At 49.1% G+C, this 18642-nt stretch overlaps 1 pseudogene; it reads left to right on the top strand.

The window, feature by feature from the left end:
* Nucleotides 1-2200: 2200 nt before the first annotated feature.
* LOC125621508 (tripartite motif-containing protein 10-like) lies at nucleotides 2201-17359 on the top strand (annotated as a pseudogene).
* The last annotated feature ends 1283 nt before the right edge of the window (nucleotides 17360-18642 follow it).

The raw sequence follows: 18642 nt of genomic DNA, 5'->3' as shown, positions 1-18642 counted from the left end.
TCCTCCTCCTCTTCCTAGTTTTCAATCTTGCCTAAAAGCAATATACCAGTGGTGGTCAGACTCACTGACTCTCTGTCAAGGTTCCTCCCCCACTCTGAACTCTAGGGTACAGATGTGGGGACCTGCATGAAAAACCTCCGAAGCTTATCTTTACCAGCTTAGGTCAAAACTTCCCCAAGGTACAAAATATTCCACCCGTTGTCCTTGGACTGGCCGCTACCAGCACCAAACTAATACTGGTTACTGGGGAAGAGCTGTTTGGACGCATCCTTCCCCCCAAAATACTTCCCAAAACCTTGCACCCCACTTCCTGGACAAGGTTTGGTAAAAAGCCTCACCAATTTGCCTAGGTGACTACAGACCCAGACCCTTGGATCTTAAGAACAATGAACAATCCTCCCAACACTTGCACCCCCCCTTTCCTAGGAAATGTTGGATAAAAAGCCTCACCAATTTGCATAGGTGACCACAGACCCAAACCCTTGGATCTGAGAACAATGAAAAAGCATTCAGTTTTCTTACAAGAAGACTTTTAATAAAAAAATAGAAGTAAATAGAAATAAAGAAATCCCCCCTGTAAAATCAGGATGGTAGATATCTTACAGGGTAATTAGATTCAAAAACATAGAGAACCCCTCTAGGCAAAACCTTAAGTTACAAAAAAGATACACAGACAGAAATAGTTATTCTATTCAGCACAATTCTTTTCTCAGCCATTTAAAGAAATCATAATCTAACACATACCTAGCTAGATTACTTACTAAAAGTTCTAAGACTCCATTCCTGGTCTATCCCCGGCAAAGACCCAGCATACAGACAGACACAGACCCTTTGTTTCTCTCCCTCCTCCCAGCTTTTGAAAGTATCTTGTATGATAATCAAGTTGGGCCATTTCCAGCACAAATCCAGGTTTTCTCACTCCCCCCCCCCCCCCACACACACACTGCTATTACCAGCAGGAGAGTGGGTTTGTGTGTGTGTGGGGGGGGGGGGGGGTGAGAAAACCTGGATTTGTGCTGGAAATGGCCCAACTTGATTATCATACACATTGTAAGGAGAGTGATCACTTTAAATAAGCTATTACCAGCAGGAGAGTGGGGTGGGAGGAGGTATTTTTTCATGCTTTGTGTGTATATAAAAAGATCTTCTACTCTTTCCACAGCATGCATCCGATGAAGTGAGCTGTAGCTCACGAAAGCTTATGCTCAAATAAATTGGTTAGTCTCTAAGGTGCCACAAGTACTCCTTTCTATTGAAGTAGTTAAGCCACCTCTCCAAGAGGCGATAGCTAGGCTGGCAGCAGAATTCTGCCATTGACCTAGCTGTGTCTTCTTGGAGGGTTAGAGTGACCTAAATATATCACACAGGATGTGAAATTTTTCACAGCCCTGAGCAATTTAGCTAGGTCAACCTATATTTTAGGTGTAGACCAGTCCTCAGGAAGAATAAGGGTATATCTATACTACAGCCTTTATGCTCTCGTGCAGATGCTTCTGGAATCATTAGGAGGAGTTTTTCTACCACTGTAGTTAACTCATCTAACTGGGGAGAGGTCGATTTAGCCATGGCACTCAGGACATGGAATGTGTTGCAGCAGTGAGTGATATAACTGGGTTGGTCTAAGTTTTGAGAGTAGAGCAGACTTAAGAGGGCTTTGCCTGGAACTAACTGAAAACATAGAGGTGGGCTGGCAGCTCTGTGTGTGTGAGAAACAGAAAGCCAAGAGAGCACTAGTGAGTGTGGTCATCTTGGGAGGAAACTGAGAGACAGAGCTTGCTTCAGGCACAGGGTACCCTGGAAATGCAGACTTGGATTTCTGAGTAAGGAAACTGTTTGCTGCTGTTTGTTTCTATTGTGTTCAGGAAACAGAACTTTGTGGACATTCTTTGTAAATAAAAAAGATTGCACCAAAGGAAACCTGATTTGTAATTTCTCCTCCCAATTGAAACAACGTAGCAAGGCCCCAAATACTGGCTAACAGCTCAGGTCAAAGTAGCAACAGTATAATTCAAGCCAGAATCTAGACCTATGGCAGCAAATGAAACATTTGCAGGGGACCACAGGCAAAGAACCCGTGCAGGAGAATAGACTGTTGCAAGTTATAGACTTCAGCATATCCAGCTTTCTGCACTTAACACTCCTCTTCTCCCCGAGCTGACACTCCTCTGCCTGCAGCCAGGCAAACCAAACTCAGGATCCCTGACTCATGTTCGCCCCCAGCAAATCTAGTCCACAGAGTGATCATGAGCTCAATATTGGTCCATGGAGAAAAAAAGATGGGAAGACACAGAGGCAGCTGAAAGTGGGGAGAGGTGAAGGATTGTTAATTTCCCTTCTGTATATGGAATTTTACAAAGTTCAAAACTCAAATCTTCTTTCTAGGTCTTCTCTGGAGTTTTGAATGGCCTGGATTGTAAACTTTAGATTGTAAAGTAATAAAGCTTAGACAATTCACCATAAAATCACCCTTCAGTTCAAGGGTTGCTCCTGATTAATGAGTTGCTGAGGTTTTTTTGCCTTAACACGAGAACACAAGCTGCCTGTGACCTTAACCCCGGGAGCTCCTGTAGCCCTGCTGGTCCCAGGGGGGTGGTTCACCAAGACAAAAAAATTCACTAAAATAACTCAACTGGGTTCAGTTCCCACCTATTCTTATTTCAGTGCAAGTGTCTGTTGACACCCTTATTATGAATGAAGAATGTCCTGGTTTGATTGAGGGTATGTCTACACAGTACAGGTGTGTGTGTGGGGGGGGCGATTCCCAGCTCGGGTAGACATACACATGCTGGTTCTCCTCAAGCTAGCACGCTAACAATAGCAGTGCATTGTGCCAGTAAAGGTGGTGGCTTGGGCTAATCAGACAGGTACAGTCCCTCCCTACCCCTGGGTGCTTACTGTGTAGACAAAGCCTTAGTTTAAGATTTTGTATTCTTGTTTGTTTTCCTTCCTCACTTTTCCGTTCATTCCCTTTCTGCTTCTTCCCATCCCACTACCCCCATTCCTTGTGTGACATAATTCCTTCTTCCTTCTTTTTATATGTTCCTCCGACTCCTCCTCCCAGCCTCTCCTTTTCCTTCACATCACTCTGCTCCTGTGGGCAGCTGATACAAGGTGTAACAGGGACCTCCCATTACCAGCAAAACCATTTCTGATGCAAAGCAGGAGGCAGACAGAACAGAAGCCAAGAGAGCTGAGCAGCCATGGCCTCAGTGACACCTGTAGAGGAAATTCAAGATGAAATCAAATGTCCCATCTGCCTGAAGTATCTGACAGACCCAGTGTCCATACAGTGTGGACACAACTTCTGCCGAGTCTGCATCACTCAGTACTGCGAGACATGGGCAGAGGGGGACTATGGCCCTGTGTGCTGCCCCAACTGCAGAGCCCTCATCCGGAAAGGGACTCTCCGGCCCAACTGGCAGCTAGCAAATATAGTCGACAAAATTAAACAAATGGATTTAAAACCAGGAACAGAGAAATTGTGTGAGACACAAAATAAAACCCTGGATCTGTTCTGTGAAGAGGATGGGGAAACCTTGTGTGTGGTTTGTGAGAGATCCCCAGAGCATGGGACTCACACAATGATTCTCATGGAGGAGGCTGCCCAGAAATACAAGGTAGGAAACAGTCTGGATCCTGGTTAATTCAATCCTTCCCTTTTCTGACTAAGCCTCTCACATCCACAGACTATCCCACTTTCCCAGATTTTCTCTGTCTCTTGCTCTACCTAAATCTCTCCACTGCATGACCCCCTCCCTCTTGAGAGGTGCAGGGAGCCTTAGCCACCGATGCTGCCCCAACCTGTCAACCCCGCACCACTCACTAGGGAGATGTGGTCACTAGAGCTCTGTGTGAGGTACTTTCTTCACACACAGGATTGAAGCTGGATGTGTCTGTGCTGTTGCCAGGCCAGGAATGGAGGGAGTGGGCTTCTCCCACAGGCACTGACTCTGTGGGTGCTCTGGGGCTGCAACGCTCACAAGAAATTAATAGTGGGTGCTCAGCACCCCCCAGCAGCCCCCCCCAGATCAGTTCTTGATTCCCCAGCACATCCCACCCGCTGGTGGACCCTGTCAATCAGTTCCTCCCCCTCCCTACAGCACCTCCTGCCCACTGTGATCAGCTGTTCAGTGGCATGCAGTAAACGCTGGGGAGAGGGCGAGGAGCAAGGGCGGGTGTGCTCGGGGGAGGGGCCAAGAAGAGGCAGGGGAGAGCAGGGGCAGGAAGAGGCCAGTTGTGGGGGGGCACGGCCTGGGGCTGAGCGGGGATCAAGCACCCCCCGGCAATTCTGAAAGACTCTGGCTGCTCCCACCACACACCTTACAGGCCAGGCACTGCCAGCAGGGCATTCACATTCATGGTGAGCACAGCAGCCCTCACTGTTGTATGGAACGAAAGTGCAGGAGTGGACTTCAGACCTCTTATCTAGAGACCCATCTCTGGAGTCACCTGATTAAAAGTAAAGGAGTACTTGTGGCACCTTAGAGACTAATTGGTTAGTCTCTAAGGTGCCACAAGTACTCCTTTTCTTTTTGCGAATACAGACTAACACGGCTGTTACTCTGAAACCTGATTAAAAGTGACCCTCAGGTTTCATTACAAAAAAATCAGCAACCAAATAGTAACTTTCTAGCCCATATGATTGAAAAGAAAACTTTGAAAATGTGGCCCAAGCATAACTGATACAGTGACATGCGCCTCAGTCTGTAGAGAGCCTGAGACAAAAGCTCTGAGAAGAGGGAACTGTCCCATGGATCTCAATAGCATGTTCACTTCTAGAACTACTGTTCTGGGGTCCACCTCTCCCCAACCTGTGTGTGGCAGGAGGGAAAGAGATCAGTGGGCTTAGCAAGAAAATAGACATGATACACAAATCTTTGCTGGCAGCCCCTGACCCCAAAGGGCTTGTAATCTATTAAACTGAGTAGAGACAAAGAGAAGGTGGAAGGCAAACTGGGAGGGAGCAGCATGTCCCATTTGCTCTCCCTGTCTGAAACATAGGTTCTGTTCACACGGTGCTTTAAATAGACCAGAGTCATTTACTCTCCATCCCTGCAGAGCTGAGCACAGCACAGGATCAGAGAAGGAGGGCAGAGATGGCTGTAGGACACCTTTCCACCTTCAGTGGCACTTGCTCCTCCAGGGGCCTGGCTAGATCGCTGGCTTCAGAGGCTGCTCTAACTCCCACTCTGCTTCCAGGAAAGAGCTAACAATCTATCCAGATAAACACACACCAAGGGGAGGTAGGAAGCCAGCTGGGAGAAGCGCGACTCTTTTGCTCGCTCTGTGCCGGGGCTGTAGACATTTTACATTGAACAGGCAACAATGAGTTACCCCGCCCCTACTACCTATTCCCATTTATCCCCATCCCTCACTCCTCTTCTCCCTAACAACTCCCCTCCACACACCTCCATAGCAAGCATTTGAATGAGTAATTTATTTACTTTTCAAACACAGTTTGGCACCTTCTGAATTTTTGGCTGTGCTCAGATTGCATTTCCCCCAAATAAATAAATAAAAACACTCCTTTGGCAGAGGCAGACAGTAGCAATACCCCCCCCCCCTTTGAAATTTGGGATTTATGCCAAGAGCAGCATTAGTGTAAATGAGAATCAGGGATTTAAAACACTGATTGCAGATTAACCACCTTTTTAGCATTTAAATTTAATATCACTCCTTAGACACACAGTCCCTGCCCCTGCAGGTTCAACATCACAGGCAGGGGTGCTGGAACTGGGGGGGCCAAGAGGCCCATGGACCTCTCATTGTCAAAAGTGAGAGGGCCAGAGGCAATGTTTTTTGGCGGGCATGCCAGGTCAAGTGTCCCCTGCCCCAGACTGGCCTGCTCGGGGGGGGGGGGGGGGGGGGGAGAGGGGAGAGGGGCTCTGTCCTCCCACTGCCCCCGCCCCTGGCATGCTCATCCCCTGTACCTGGCAGCTAGGCCTGGGCAGGGAGCGGAAGGGGTGGGACCAGCGGCTTCTCACAGCAGCCTGCCCTGCCCAGGCCCAGGGGCTAACACCCCTCCACTTCCCCCCCCCCCCCACCCCCCACAGCTAGCCTCGCTATCTCAGGCAGCTGCTGCACTTCACGGGGTCAGAGACCCGGAGAGGACACTCTCAGCCATGTGAGAAGCCACTCCCTCCCACTCCCCGCCCGGCCCAGCTACCACGGAGGGTGGCTGAAAGTGCCAGGGGGGTGGCACAGCAGGAGAAGGAAGGACACTCCCCCTGCAGTTAACGTGTGTGGGGGAGGAGAGCGTGATGGATCCAGGCTGAACAGAGGAGAATCAGGGGTGGTCACGTGTCCTCCCCTTTAGATTGTGTTCTCCCCCCCTCCCCCAAGAAGGGCCATGCCCATCCCCTTTTTAACTGCACTGCACTCCCCTTTTTAACATGGGTGTAGTAGCCCTTGGTGGCAGGGTGATAAGGTCAGCAGCTCCCCTGCCATGAATCACAGCCCCTGCTAGCTGTGCCAGCCTCTTCCCGATGGTCCTTTTCCTGGAGCCCATTGTGCCTCCTCTTTCCCCCAAGGCCCCACTACCTGGCCAGGCCAGAAGCTGGAGCCAGACCATAGTAAGAGCCGCCCAGGGAGACCGGGCTGCTGTGGGGAGCCCTGCACCCCTCAACACCAGCACAGGGACTGATTGTGGGAACAAAGTCCTACCGGGGCACTTTTCTGAAAAGCCTCAGGAGCTGTAATGTTACCCGTGAGCTCCCACACAGTGCTGGGAGGCATCAGATACAGTCTGTGTTGTCCTCAGTGCAGAGAAACTGGTCAGCAGAGAAACCTCAGGTGAACAGGCAGCTGGCTAATGTCCTACGAATAGCCAAACGGCTGAGTTTACAGGCAGCAAAGGGAGCAGGAAGGGAGAAGGGACGTGGGGAGCACCTAGAGTTTCTCAGCTGTTCTGTGAAAAGGATTAAACCCCCATGGGTGTGATACGTGACACATCCCAGGCTCACATCATGGTACCCATAGAGGCCTGCCCAGAGAACAAGATAGGGCACCTCTGTCCAGTCTATTTAATTCAAAATAGAATTTTAATTATAAGTTATTTCACCACAACTTGCTGGTTATACTTGATTTTTCCCTACTACAGCTACTGATGTAACCACATCATTCAACTCTGTCACACCTTAATTGTATGAAAAATGGCATTGAAAGAAATGTACAGGGCAATATGGCAAAAGAGGCAAAAATGAAAATATTAAAGATTACAGTTGTAGGAAACATTTCTCTGGGGAGCTGAAGCTATTTCAAATCTAGTTCTAACTCAACTGAAGCTGTTGAATGATCAGTGAGGTTTAAATCACATGAGTTGCAGGCCAATCTCTGAGAGATTGTTGCCTTCAGAATGGAAAAGGGGGGGGTTACAAACTGTTGTTATTGTTTCTGATTTGTATCACAGTGTTTATTACTGTTATTTACATAAAAGTAGCTCCTAAAGACCCCAAACAAGATCTGACTTCCATTGTACTGGGCCCTGCACAAAACCCAGGGAGGGACAATCCCTGCTCTGAGCAGTTTACAATCTAACTAGACAAGACAGAAAAAGGGTGGGAGGGGAAACAGAGGCACTGACGGGGCAGTGACTTGCCCAAGGTCACTCAGCAGGTCAGTATCAGATGTGGAAATAGAACCCACCTCTCCCAAGACTCAGAGCCCTAATCACTAGACCAGTAGCTCTCAACCAGGGGTATGTATAGCCCTGTCGGTATGCAGAGATCATTCAAGGAGTACATCAACTCATCTGGATATTTGCCTAGTTTTACAACAGGCTACATAAAAAGCACTAGCAAAGTCAGTACAAATTAAAATTTCAGACAATGACTTGTTTATGCTGCTCTATATACTATACACTGAAATATAAGTACAACATTTATATTCCAATTGATTTATTTTATAATTATATGATAAAAATTAGGAAGTAAACAAACTTTCAGTAATAGTGTGCAGTGACACTTTTGTATTTTTATGTCTGATTTTATAAGCAAGTAGTGAGGTGAAACTTGGGGGTGCGCAAGACAAATCATACACCTGAAAGGGGTATAGTAGGCTGGAAGGGTTGAGAGCCACTGCACTAGACCATTTTTATGGCCCACCAGCACTTGCCACAGATGAACTGTGGCCATTGGGAGTGAAAAACTCTTTGATAAAGGTCCCAGGCCCAGCAGGGAGATGAGGTTTCCCACTGGGATTCTGAACTCCCGTGCTGCTCCATGAGGGTTTAACTCCGCTGATGGTCTGCACTAGAAGAGGTCACTGCGCTAAACACTGTGTGGACCCTGAGCACCTTGAGTCCACCCACAAAAGGGCTCTAGAGAGTGCAGGTCCATGCCAAATACCATTGGGATTAGACTGGATTGTAGCAAAACTAACTCCTGGGCCATGCTGTCCTGTGCCAGTCTGAACTGTTTTATTGTGTGTGTGGGCAAGGACCAGCCAGAGTGGTTCCAGGAGTCACATAATGTAGCCTTTTGAAATCTCCCAGAATCCACTGCTTCTTTGAACCTTTCTAGGGACTCTTGGGTAGCTAGCCAGAGAGAACTGCAAATGTAAATGTTCAGGGCAGCATTTGATCGAACCCCAACAATTCTTAACACAAGCCAGCCTGTCAAAGAGGGTTTGCCCTTGTGCTTACGTAAGCAGGGGAATAGGCCTGCTATTGTGGGGAACTTTTTTGGCTTATATATTACCCCAGTGAAGTGGGCTAGCGAAAGGATCTGAGTCCTCACTCCGCATTCCTTTACCCAGAGGCCTGACTGACCTCAAGGGCTCCCCTTCCACTGTCCTGTGTGGCAGAGTCCTTGTAACCCCAACAAGGCTGGGCCCAGGATTCCTGGGGGGCTCAATCCACAACCTTGTCATGATCACTTAGGGCAGAAGCTAGGCTGTCCCCACTCCGGGGTGCTCTCTGTGCTCTGGACACTTCCCTAACCCACTGATCATTACATACAGTTCAAAGCAAATACAATTTATTAAACATCAATTACAAAAAATAAGGAAAAATGGGAAAGGTTAAAGGAAAGGACATCACCCCTTTCTGTTGCACAGGGACATCACAACCAGCAATCTCTGGAATGTCAGAGCAGTTCACAGTCTGTTCCTCACACGTCCCAGGCCTCCTGCCCAGGCTCTGGCTGTGCTGCAGGGATGCTGCGGGTCGGACACTTGCTCTGGCAGTGGCCACATGCCCTCAGGCTCTAGGTGGCAGAACCCTTCTTCCCAGCATCAGCCCCTCCTCCACTTAAAGTCTGGCCTGCAAGTTCCCTTGGATGGTGGGGTCTCCCTGTGCCGGGCCTGTGGCCCAGGGTTCCCCCTCATTTTATCTATCTGTCTGCTCACCGCACCCGGCTCCAGACTGCTCCAGCCCCAGCTCCAGCTCCAGCTCCAGCTCCACTCTGTCTCAGCACTGATGCTACTCTGCCTCCAGCCCAGTGATGAGCTGCCAAAATCTTAACAACGGGTTCCCTCCTCACCCCATGAGGGGCTCGTTGCCCACCCCCACCTCCCAGGACTCCTGCCCCATCCAACCCCCTCCCCTGTCCCCTGAATGCCCCCAGAACTGGGCTGGAGGATCTCGTGGGCCACCGTAGTGGGTGCCCACCACACTTCTAAGAGCGAGAGGCACCTGCCAGGGGATGAGGCGGGGAGTCCCAGGGGTGCTTACCTGGGACAGCTCCCAGGAAGCATCTGGCAGGTCCCTCTGGCTCCTAGGGGCAGGGGAGCATAGCTAGGGGGTGAGCAGGGGGAGTGGCCATGCCTCCCACTGATCACATCAAAAGTGGTGCCTTAGGCACCAACTCCACGGGTGCTCTGGGGCTGGAGCACCCACGGGGAAAATTTGGTGGGTGCAGAGGCAGCTCCCCGCCCCACGCCCAGCCCCAGCTCACCTCTGCTCCGCCTCCACCTCCTCCACTGCCCCACTCTGCTTCTCCGCCCCCCCCCCACCTTCCCGCGAATCAGCTGTTCGACGGGAAGCCTGGGAGGGCTGAGAAGCAGGCGGCGGCTTCACACTCAGGCTGAGGGTGGCAGAGGTGAGGTGGGGCGGGGAGCGGTTCCCCTGCGCCCCCCCCAGTTACCTGCTGCAGTGCAGGTGGCCCTCCTCGTGCCCCCCAGCCCCAGCTCACCTCCACCTCCCTTGGCCTGAGCAGGAAGCCGCCGCCTGCTTCTCAGCCTGCCCCGGCTTCCCGCACGAACAGCTGCTTCGTGGGAAGCCCGAGGGGGGGGGGAGCGGAGAAGCAGAGCGGGGCGGCACATTCAGGGGAGGAGGCGGAGCGGAGGTGAGCTGGGGCCGGGGGTGGGATGGGGAGTTGCTGGTGGGTGCTCTGCACCCACCAAATTTTCCCCTTGGGTGCTCCAGCCCTGAAGCACCGATGGAGTCGGCGCCTAAGGCGCCATATTTTGGCCGGTTAAATTTAGAAGCCCTTTTAGAACCGGTTGTTCCGCAAGGGACAACCGGTTCTAAAAGGGCTTCTAAATTTAACAACCAGTTCTTGCAAACCGGCTCCCGCTCACCACTGCTCCAGCCCCATGGGCTGCTTTTTCTGGCCCCTCTGGCTCTGGTTGCTTCAGTTCTCCCAGCACAGGTCTGCTCTCTGGGCTGCTTCTGTGCCTCTGCCCTCAGCACTGACCTGCTCCCTGGGCTGCTTCTCTGGCTGGCATGACTCTGCCCCGAGCTCAGCTCGGGCCCCTGCTCTTTACTTAGCCCAGCCCCTCTGTCTGACCCAGGCAATTCCAGCTTGCTTGGAGGACGGGAACCTCCCTGGCCTCCTGACTCCCTGATTAGCCTGTCCGCCCTGTCAGTCAGGCTGACCTAGAGCATTGGCCTCTCCCCATTTCCCCTGGGGACTGTCAGTCTCAGGGTCCTGATTTCCCATCGACCCTTCCCCTTTCTTTTGGTGATGGAAGCCAGGCAACCAAAAAACCAACACTGAGTTTTAGTAAGGGGCCAACAGTCCCCTTACATTAAGTCCAGTTATGTCCAACCTGTAGAATCCCCAGGGTTCAGGGTTGAAATTCAATGGGAGTTGGGATCCTTTGAGAATCCCAGCACATGTTTCTAACCCCTATATTTGTCTGGGATTTGTATCACTTTTTCAGCAAAATCTTATTCTTATTTATATACCACCATGTGAGTCCATTTTTCTGTTGGTTTAACTCAATGAAAAGACAGGACAAATAATTTCAAAGTCTGAATGTACAACTCTCCTGTCTCCATTAATGAGATTTCATTTCCTTGTGTCTCTGATGTCATAACCCTAGTCGGGACAACTCTTAGGTTTCGGGTAGACAAACACCCTCCTCAACAAACACTCTCAACCTCAGACCCACCCAAATTGTTTTGTCTCTTCAGGAAAAGATCCAGGCCCATTTGGAGACTCTGAGGGAAGAGAGAGAAAAGCTGCTGGGATTTAAAGTGACTGGAGAGGGGAAAAGTCAGAAGTATCTGGTAGGTTCCTGTCAAGGTTCCTTCCCCACTCTGAACTCTAGGGTACAGATGTGGGGACCTGCATGAAAAGCCCCCTAAGCTTATTCTTACCAGCTTAGGTTAAAACTTCCCCAAGGTACAAACTATTTTACCTTTTGCCCTTGGACTTTATTGCTGCCATCACCAAGCGTCTAACAAATATATAACAGGGAAAGAGCCCACTTGGAAACGTCTTTCCCCCCCCCAAAATCCTCCCAAACCCTACACCGCCCTTTCCTGGGGAAGGCTTGATAAAAATCCTCACCAATTTGCAGAGGTGAACACAGACCCAAACCCTTGGATCTTAAGAACAAGGAAAAAACAAGGAAAAAGCAATCAGGTTCTTAAAAGAAGAATTTTAATTGAAGAAAAAGTAAAAGAATCACCTCTGTAAAATCAGGATGGTAAATACCTTACAGGATAGTCAGATTCAAAACATAGAGAATCCCTCTAGGCAAAACCTTAAGTTACAAAAAGACACAAAAACAGGAATATACATTCCATTCAGCACAACTTATTTTATCAGCCATTTAAACAAAACAGAATCTAACGCATATCTAACTAGATTACTTATTAACCCTTTACAGGAGTTCTGACCTGCATTCCTGCTCTGGTCCCGGCAACAAACACCACACAGACAGAGAGAACCTTTTTTTCTCCCCTCCCCCCCAGCTTTGAAAGTATCTTGTCTCCTCATTGGTCATTTTGGTCAGGTGCCAGCAAGGTTATCCTAGCTTCTTACTTCTTTACAGGTGAAAGGGTTTTTTGTCTGGCCAGGAGGGATTTAAAGGTGTTTACCCTTCCCTTTTATATTTATGACAGTTCCCATTGTGACTAACCTGCAGGGACTTGCAGTGGGAGGTCTGCTTGTAGGCAGTTTCCTCTGTGGCCTTGGGGAATGTGGACTTCTTTCTGTTTCTCCATGACCATGGGTGGTTGTGTTAGAGTTGTGTGTCTGTACACACACATACACACACAAAGGCCCTGAGAAACCCTCTTCCACATCATATTCTGCAGAATCTAAAACAATCTAACTCATTCCAATTAATGAGTTAATTTCTAGCCGCTGTAGCTTTCACAAAACTCCCAAGGTGAGCGGACTGTATCCTGTACAGTGCTCACTGCCCATGTCTGCAGGGATTTCTTGGGTTGTTTATTTCTTTTTCTCTCTTGGCATCTCTGTCAATGTAGTGCTGAGTCCTGCCTGCTGCTGCTCTGGATCAGGATAGGCACAGGCCTCTGATAACACAGTGTGCTAACCATGTCAGACTTGGAAACATCCCATAAAGAGATATTAGGGCCAAATGGGATGGTGTTAGAAAATCCTTCCCTTGGTATCCACAGAGTATAGGCAAGTGTTAGACATCTTAGAGTTTGCAAAGAAATTCTTTCTCCTGCACACTCAGAACTCCAAGAAAGGACCATAGACTCTCTCTCTAACCCTTACCTTTCCTTTCCTTAAAAACACTGCAACCAGATACAGACACAAACCGAGAGGCAGAAGATTGTATCTGAATTTCAGCAACTGCAGCAGTTCCTGCAGAAACAAGAGCAAGTCCTGCTGGCCGCGCTAGAAAACCTGGAAAAGGAGATTGTGAAGATACAGAATGACAATGTCACTAAACTCTCTGAGAAGATTTCCTGTCTCAGTAACCAGATCAGTGAGCTGGAGGGGAAGTGTCAGGAGCCAGCAAGTGAATTCCTGCAGGTGAGACTAAGTTAGAAAAATCCCAGATCCCCGCACAGGATCAGGACAGCTCCTGAATCATGGGCACTGGAGTCCAGCACTCAGAGATCACAGTGTAACTCAGTGTGTACATTCCTGAAATGTGAATTATTGTTTCTCTTTGAAGAATTACAGACTCATTTGTGACAGGTTTCAGAGTAGCAGCCGTGTTAGTCTGTATTCGCAAAAAGAAAAGGAGTACTTGTGGCACCTTAGAGACTAGCCAATTTATTTGAGCATAAGCTTTCATGAGCTACAGCTCACTTCATCAAGTGAGCTGTAGCTCACGAAAGCTTATGCTCAAATAAATTGGCTAGTCTCTAAGGTGCCACAAGTACTCCTTTTCTTTAGACTCATTTATATTAGGGATGACATTAAGTCAGCAGATCCATGACTCTGGAGCCAAGGCAGTGCCTCTTTTCCTCAGCTGAAAAATCCCTTCCCTGGGATCCCTAGTGTGTGGCAATCATGGCAAGTGGGACTAAGGTTGTTTTTCTGTCTCTCTCCCATCTAGGATTTCAGAAGCACCTTGAGCAGGTACATGGCTCTTTCTCTCTCCCTCATGTTTCATTATCCTATGAAAGGGCTTGGGGAGCATGTTGCCTCCACATTTCCCCTGGGCTCTACAGCAAAATGTGTGAGACAGGGTACATTTTAGAAACAAATCTCGGTGGTGAACTTAACCCTGAGGTTCTCGCCCTTTTATAAAGGACTCTGGAATTATCTATTCAGTGGGAAAGACTGACCTAAAGTATTTCCTGAAGATGTGACATCACTGGGGGACTGGTTGCCTCACAGTTCTGGGAATGCAAAATGGGCCTTTCACCTCTAGGGCACTAGTTACAATCATGCCCTTGTCAGCAGTGACCAAGCATCTTTTCCCCCTGGGGACTGTTAAAGACCTGTGTGAAATGAGCTGGTATCGAGGGGTCGGAGGGAGTCTCTGAGGTCTTAGGCTAGTTTCTGAAAGAAAGATCCCATAACGCTATGCACGCAAGAAACATGGGAACATACCAAGATTAGCACATGGAGACAAAGGAGTGAATTGGTCATGGAGACTCAATTCCCTTTTTATCTGCAGATCTGCTCTGTCCAGGCCAGAGTGAAGAACATAAATGGGACCTTTGGGGGAAGGTTGCACAGACATGGCCTATGCTGCACTTGCCCTGAGGCTGGGAGAAGTGGGGCAATTCTAACTCCAGGCCCCATAAAGCATTAGCTTCCCCAGTAGCAATGAATTATAATGAGTTAGTGAATAAAATGTAATAATGTGAAATTCTGTCTCTCCAGGTGTAAGAAGGGGAAGTTCCAGCAGCCAGTGGAGATTTCTCTTGAGCTGGAAAAGAGACTCAGTGATTTCTCCCAGAAAATTATTGCTGTAACGGAGATTCTGAGAAAGTTCAAAGGTACCCAGAAGGGATCTAGGAGGGGAAATCAGTATGTGGCTCTTCAATTGTGGGAGGAGATGGTCTCTGACCAATTGGTTTTAATAAAAAGGGGAAATAGCTGAACTGAGCAGATATAGCAGGGGCCCATCAACAAGGGTGTCTTACCCTGATTCACTCTATGAGCTTTGGTAAAATCATTAAGGTAAAAATATAGCAAAATTTGGAGTACCTCAGTTTCTCTCTCTCAAGTACAGAACTGCAGGGCATGTGCTCCAGAGCTGTTTAGCAGCCCCATATACTGCTGGTCTCTCTCCAACTGTTTTTCTCACATAATTAAAACATGGTTTTGTCAGTTAAAAGTGGGGCTGCCGTTATGGATATGAAAGCCTGAAATCTCATCTCCTATATATTTTCCTTCTCCAGACACTCTGTGCTGCAAACTGGAGACAGAAAGAGGGAAATTGCTAGGATCCTTCAGACCAGGTGAGATTTCAGGGGGAGATATCATTCCATTAAGAGAAAAAACACATGAAAATATTTTCATGACAATGTAGCTACAGTTACAAACCAAACCAACACTGACCATGACACATGGTTCTAAAAATAACATGCAAACATGAAATACTAAGGAGATCCCAAGCTAAAGTCACACAAACAATACTGATACCAATTTCAATGGTGCGTCTGTCCGTGCACCCACTGATGACCAGAAACATTCTCACTGACCAACACACACTTACCCTGATGTTTCCATACACATCCAGATGCCTTTGAAATATTCAATTCAGAGGGTTGTGACATTCCTCTCCTTTGCCCTGTGTACGGGGCTCTCTCCCATTGCTCTTCACCTGCATCCCGCCCTTCTCCTCAGCTGTGCTGTGCTGAGATCTCTGATTTCAATTGCTTGCTTCTTTCTCTGTTAGAGAGGGTCCCCCTGTCATGCTACCACCTCCTCCTTTCTCTTGGGACTGGAGAAGGGGCTACTTCTCTTAATGCCACATTCTAGTTACCACTCTTTGATCTTGAGCGCTTCTTCCCCAGTGCCCCATCTCCTTCTTTTCTCCCAGGCCAGGGAGAGAAGGGTGGGCTCAGTATACAGCTACCCCTGGGTTTATATCTGTTACCTCTGTACCTTCAGGTTCTGACCTTCCTCTCTAACTTTCAGAGGACAAGCCCCAGCAGGGAGATGCAGCAAGGAAAGGGGGAGAAAGGCAGTTTCTGCAGCCCCCACAGCAGCTCACAGCAGCCAGGGAGATGAACTGCCAGGGCATTTCTGCCTGGTCTCAGGCACTCAGGGCAGAGAAGCAGCTCCACAGTCTGGTGATGTAAATCAGAGACCATGTGTTCTCATCTCTGTGACCCCATTCCCCTCCAGACTTTTTGCCACCTGAGCTAGAGCAGGAAAGGGGAATATCTGGGATCACACACTAAGGGGGAGCTCTGGGGGAGATTTTCCTTCAACTAACAGAAAATTGCCATGGACACAACTCTCCTCCATACCACTAACCAGACACATTCTCCCGCTCCCGAACCACCTTAATTGTGACCTGGTCATTTGAATTGACATCGACAAGCCTTTCTAATTCAAGGCAGTCAGTGGAGAGATCTCTCCTGGCTGTCACATCCTTCCCTTTTCAGCTGGGGGGAGACTCAGCTCTTCTCCAGCATCCTACCTTTCCTTTGGGCAGGGCTGGGCTCAGCTGCTTTGTGGGTTGGGGAGATGGTGTCTCTCTAGTGCTGTCACCCGCAGCCCTGTCTGAGCTGGGAAGGGACTGCCCCTCCCAATGGCACCTCCTACTTCCTGGCCTTGAACCACTGGCTCTTCCCCAGTGCTGCATCTTCACGTCTGCTGCCTGGCCTGGGAGTGGAGGATGCACTGAGGAGAGGAAGCTTCCCTCTGGGGTTCAGAGTTGGTATCTGCCACCTATTCACCTTCCTAATAAAAAGCTTCTGGTGCCTTCTTTGCTGTGTCTCTGCTGCTGGGAATGAAGCAGCCCCAGCTACGGAACAGGGAGCTGCAGCCTCTATAGCCAAATTAGAAAGTACAGAAGTGGTTCCCGCTATCCCGGATGAAGAACTGCAATAACATTTCTGCTGAAGCTCATGTGCTCAGCACAGATGCAGCTCTCTGGGATCCAGGATCCCAGCTAGAACAGGGCTGCCAAGGAAGTGTGAGAAATGGACCAGGGCTGAGCTCTGCCCCTAACAATCTGATTCTCTCTCTTTCGTCAGTGAATGTGACTCTGGATCCAGACACGGCTCATCCCGTCCTAGTCCTGTCTGGTGATCAGAAGAGTGTGAGATGGGGAGACACATGGCAAGATCTACCAGACAATCCTAAGAGATTTGACACTGAGCAGTGTGTGCTGGGCTGTGAGGGATTTACCTCAGGGAGACATTCCTGGGAGGTGGAGGTGGGGAATGAGGGACACTGGGCTGTGGGGGCTGCCAGAGAATCTGTGAGGAGAAAGGGAGGGATCAGACATAACCCTGAGGGGGGGGATCTGGGCTGTGGGGCAGTTGGGGGATCAGTTCAAAGCTCTCACCTCTATGGAGACCCCACTGCCCCTGAGCTGGGTCCCCAAGAGGATCCAGGTTTTTCTGGACTATGAACAGGGGCAGGTGACATTTTTTGATGTTGATAAGGAGGCCCTGATCTTCACTTTCCCACCAGCCTCCTTCACTGGGGAGAGAATCCATCCCTGGCTCTGGGTGTGGCGATCCCAACTCAGAATATTTCAGAAATACAGGGAGAATAGCCAATGGGGACCCTGAAATCATTCTCTCTAGCCTCACACACCCTAGTCACCATAACCCTGGAGGACTTCTCTCCTCCTCAAGACTTTCTGCAATGCAGTCTTAAGGATCCTGGATGCTCCTAGGACCTAGGGGTGATAGTAGACGAGAAGCTGGATATGAGTCAGCAGTGTGCCCTTGTTGCCAAGAAGGCCAATGGCATTTTGGGATGTATAAGTAGGGGCATAGCGAGCAGATCGAGGGACGTGATCGTTCCCCTCTATTCGACATTGGTGAGGCCTCATCTGGAGTACTGTGTCCAGTTTTGGGCCCCACACTACAAGAAGGATGTGGAGAAATTGGAGAGAGTCCAGCGAAGGGCAACAAAAATGATTAGGGGTCTAGAACACATGACTTATGAGGAGAGGCTGAGGGAGCTGGGATTGTTTAGTCTGCAGAAGAGAAGAATGAGGGGGGATTTGATAGCTGCTTTCAACTACCTGAAAGGGGGTTCCAAAGAGGATGGCTCTAGACTGTTCTCAATGGTATCAGATGACAGAACGAGGAGTAATGGTCTCAAGTTGCAGTGTGGGAGTTTAGATTGGATATTAGGAAAAACTTTTTCACTATGAGGGTGGTGAAACACTGGAATGCGTTACCTAGGGAGGTGGTAGAATCTCCTTCCTTAGAGGTTTTTAAGGTCAGGCTTGACAAAGCCCTGGCTGGGATGATTTAACTGGGAATTGGTCCTGCTTCGAGCAGGGGGTTGGACTAGATGACCTTCTGGGGTCCCTTCCAACCCTGATATTCTATGATTCTATGATTCTATGATTCCATGGGCTCTCAGGTCTGGACTGTCAAACCACAGGGATCAGTGTGAAGCCAATCTCATCACCTCAGGGATTGTCCAATCTGTTTCTCACTCTTCTCTATGGTCCAGGAGGATTCTGGGGATCCTGGGTCACAGAGTGTCATGGAAACATGGGAGAACTAGGCCAATGGAAATGAAAAAATAGGCTTCTCTAGCCATAGTCATCCTAGTGTCTATGACTTTGGAGGACTGTCATCTAACTAACCCCTCACTCATCTCTCTGACTGTGGAGGACTCCTGTCCTCCCAAACCCCAGTACCTCATCTCCCCCCTCACTGCTAGGAGCACAAGAGATGGGAAGGGTGTGTGTGAAAAACTCTTGGAGCTGCAGAAGGAGTAGATATACTGGGAGGGGCAGGGGTAAATATGGGGACTGCATGGTCAAAACTGATGGAGTTTCAGGGTGAGAAGTGATGTGGGAACTGGTGCCTTAATTAATATCTGGGCTGGG

This window comes from Caretta caretta, chromosome 14, assembly GCF_965140235.1.
Source record: "Caretta caretta isolate rCarCar2 chromosome 14, rCarCar1.hap1, whole genome shotgun sequence".
Lineage (NCBI taxonomy): Eukaryota > Metazoa > Chordata > Testudines > Cheloniidae > Caretta > Caretta caretta.
Note: the sequence above shows the minus strand (reverse complement) of the source record. Positions and strands in the feature narration are given on the sequence as shown.